Source organism: Triticum aestivum, chromosome 6D (assembly GCF_018294505.1).
Source record: "Triticum aestivum cultivar Chinese Spring chromosome 6D, IWGSC CS RefSeq v2.1, whole genome shotgun sequence".
NCBI lineage: Eukaryota > Viridiplantae > Streptophyta > Magnoliopsida > Poales > Poaceae > Triticum > Triticum aestivum.
The window spans coordinates 435,155,165-435,159,332 of NC_057811.1; positions in this window are offsets into that span (position 1 = coordinate 435,155,165).

Sequence of the window (4,168 nt, forward strand, 5' to 3'; positions counted from 1 at the left end):
ATTACGATGTTCGGACACACCATTATGCTGAGGTGTTCTAGGCGGCGTGAGTTGTGAAAAAATTCCACATTTCCTTAAGTGTGTGCCAAATTCGTGACTGAAATATTCCCCTCCACGATCTGATCGTAAGAACTTTATTTTCCTGTCACGTTGATTCTCAACCTCACTCTGAAATTCCTTGAACTTTTCAAAGGTCTCAGACTTGTGTTTCATTAAGTAGACATACCCATATCTACTCAAGTCATCAGTGAGGGTGAGAACATAACAATAGCCACCGCGAGCCTCAACGCTCATTGGTCCGCACACATCAGTATGTATGATTTCCAATAAGTTGGTTGCTCGCTCCGTTGTTCCGGAGAACGGAGTCTTGGTCATTTTGCCCATGAGGCATGGTTCGCACGTGTAAAATGATTCATAATCAAGAGACTCCAAAAGTCCATCTGCATGGAGCTTCTTCATGCGTTTGACACCAATGTGACCAAGACGGCAGTGCCACAAGTATGTGGGACTATCATTATCAACCTTACATCTTTTGGTATTCACACTATGAATATGTGTAACACTACGTTCGAGATTCATTAAGAATAAACCATTAACCAGCGGGGCATGACCATAAAACATATCTCTCATATAAATAGAACAACCATTATTCTCGGATTTAAATGAGTAGCCATCTCGAATTAAATGAGATCCTGATACAATGTTTATGCTCAAAGCTGGCACTAAATAACAATTATTGAGGTTTAAAACTAATCCCATAGGTAAATGTAGAGGTAGCATGCCGACGGCGATCACATCGACCTTGGAATGGCCATTCCCGACGCGCATCGTCACCTTGTCCTTTGCCAGTCTCCGTTTATTCCGCAGCTCCTGCTTTGAGTTACAAATATGAGCAACCGCACCGGTATCAAATACCCAGGAGCTACTACGAGTGCTGGTAAGGTACACATCAATAACATGTATATCACATATACCTTTGGTGTTGCCGGCCTTCTTGTCCGCTAAGTACTTGGGGCAGTTCCGCTTCCAGTGACCACTTCCCTTGCAATAAAAGCACTCAGTCTCAGGCTTGGGTGCATTCTTTGGCTTCTTCCCGGCAACTGGCTTACCGGGTGCGGCAACTCCCTTGCCGTCCTTCTTGAAGTTCTTCTTACCCTTGCCTTTCTTGAACTTAGTGGTTTTATTCACCGTCAACACTTGATGTTCCTTTTTGATCTCCACCTCCGCTGATTTCAGCATTGAATATACCTCAGGAATGGTCTTTTCCATCCCCTGCATATTGAAGTTCATCACAAAGCTCTTGTAACTCGGTGGAAGCGACTGAAGGATTTTGTCAATGACCGCATCATCCGGGAGATTAACTCCCAGCTGAGTCAAGCGATTGTGTAACCCAGACATTTTGAGTATGTGCTCACTGACAGAACTTTTTTCCTCCATCTTACAACTGAAGAACTTGTCGAAGACTTCATATCTCTCGACCCGGGCATGAGCTTGGAAAACCATTTTCAGCTCTTCGAACATCTCATATGCTCCGTGTTGCTCAAAACGCTTTTGGAGCCCCGGTTCTAAGCTGTAAAGCATGCCGCACTGAACGAGGGAGTAATCATCAGCACGCTGCTGCCAAGCGTTCATAACGTCTTGGTTCTTTGGGATGGGTGCGTCACCTAGCGGTGCTTCTAGGACATAATCTTTCTTGGCAGCTATGAGGATGATCCTCAGGTTCCGGACCGTGTCCGTATAGTTGCTGCCATCATCTTTCAGCTTGGTTTTCTCTAGGAACGCGTTGAAGTTGAGGGCAACATTAGCGTGGGCCATTTGAGCTACAAGACATATTGTAAAGATTTTAGACTAAGTTCATGATAATTAAGTTCATCTAATCAAATTATTCAATGAACTCCCACTCAGATAGACATCCCTCTAGTCATCTAAGTGAAACATGATCCGAGTCAACTAGGCCGTGTCCGATCATCATGTGAGACGGACTAGTCAACATCGGTGAACATCTTCATGTTGATCGTATCTTCTATACGACTCATGCTCGACCTTTCGGTCTTCCATGTTCCGAGGCCATGTCTGTACATGCTAGGCTCGTCAAGTCAACCTAAGTGTATTGCGTGTGTAAATCTGGCTTACACCCGTTGTATTCGAACGTTAGAATCTATCACACCCGATCATCACGTGGTGCTTCAAAACGACGAACCTTCGCAACGGTGCACAGTTAGGGGGAACACTTTCTTGAAATTATTGCGAGGGATCATCTTATTTAAGCTACCGTCGTTCTAAGCAAATAAGATGTAAAACATGATAAACATCACATGCAATCAAATAGTGATATGATATGGCCAGTATCATTTTGCTCCTTTGATCTCCATCTTCGGGGTGCCATGATCATCTTCGTCACCAGCATGACACCATGATCTCCATCATCGTGTCTTCATGAACTTGTCACGCCAACGATTACTTCTACTTCTATGGCTAACGTGTTTAGCAATAAAGTAAAGTAATTTACATGGCGTTATTCAATGACACGCAGGTCATACAAAAATAAAGACAACTCCTATGGCTCCTGCCGGTTGTCATACTCATCGACATGCAAGTCGTGATTCCTATTACAAGAACATGATCAATCTCATACATCACATCCTTTTGGCCATATCACATCACAAGGCATATGCTGCAAAAACAAGTTAGACGTCCTCTAATTGTTGTTGCATGTTTTTACGTGGCTTCTATAGGTTTCTAGCAAGAACGTTTCTTACCTACGTAAAACCACAACGTGATATGCCAATTTCTATTTACCCTTCATAAGGACCCTTTTCATCGAATCCGATCTGACTAAAGTGGGAGAGACAGACACCCGCTAGCCACCTTATGCAACTAGTGCATGTCAGTCGGTGGAACCTGTCTCACGTAAGCGTACGTGTAAGGTCGGTCCGGGCCGCTTCATCCCTCGATGCCGCCGAAACAAGATAAGACTAGTAGTGGCAAGAAAATTGACAACATCTGCGCCCACAACAAGTTTGCGTTCTACTCGTGCATAGAAACTACGCATAGACCTAGCTCATGATGCCACTGTTGGAGATCTTAATAGAAATTAAAAATTTTGACGCATCACCAAGAACAATCTATGGAGTCTTCTAGCAACGAGAGGGAAAAGAGTGCATCTACATACCCTTGTAGATCGCGAGCGGAAGCGTTCAAGCGAACTGGGTTGATGGAGTCGTACTCGTCGTGATCCAAATCACGATGACCGAGCGCCGAACGGACGGCACCTCCGCGTTCAACACACGTACGGTTGGGGAAGACGTCTCCTCCTTCTTGATTCAGCAAGGGGAGGGAGAGGTTGATGGAGATCCAGCAGCACGACGACGTGGTGGTTGAAGCAGCGGGGATCTCGGCAGGGCTTCGCCAAGCTCAGCGAGAGGGAGAGGTGTCACGGGAGGGAGAGGGAGGCGCCAGGGGCTTGGGTGCGGCTGCCCTCCCTCCCCCCTCTCTTTATATAGGGGTCCAGGGGGGCGCCGGCCCCCAGAGATCCCATCTCAAGGGGGGCGGCGGCCAAGGGGGGGACTTGCCACCCAAGTCAAGTGGGGCGCCCCCCACCCCTAGGGTTTCCAACCCTAGGCGCAGGGGAGGCCCAAGGGGGGCGCACCAGCCCACCAGGGGATGGTTCCCTTCCCCACTTCAGCCCATGGGGCCCTCCGGGATAGGTGGCCCCACCCGGTGGACCCCCCGGACCCTTCCGGTGGTCCCGGTACAATACCGGTGACCCCCGAAACTTTCCCAGTGGCCGAAACTGGACTTCCTATATACAATTCTTCACCTCCGGACCATTCCGGAACTCCTCGTGACGTCCGGGATCTCATCCGGGACTTCGAACAACTTTCAGATTTTTGCATACTAATATCTCTACAACCCTAGCGTCACCGAACCTTAAGTGTGTCGACCCTACGGGTTCGGGAAACATGCAGACATGACCGAGACGACTCTCCGGTCAATAACCAACAGCGGGATCTAGATACCCATGTGGGCTCCCACATGTTCCACGATGATCTCATCGGATGAACCACGATGTCGAGGATTCAATCAATCCCGTATACAATTCCCTTTGTCAATCGGTACGTTACTTGCCCGAGATTCGATCGTCGGTATCCCAATACCTTGTTCAATC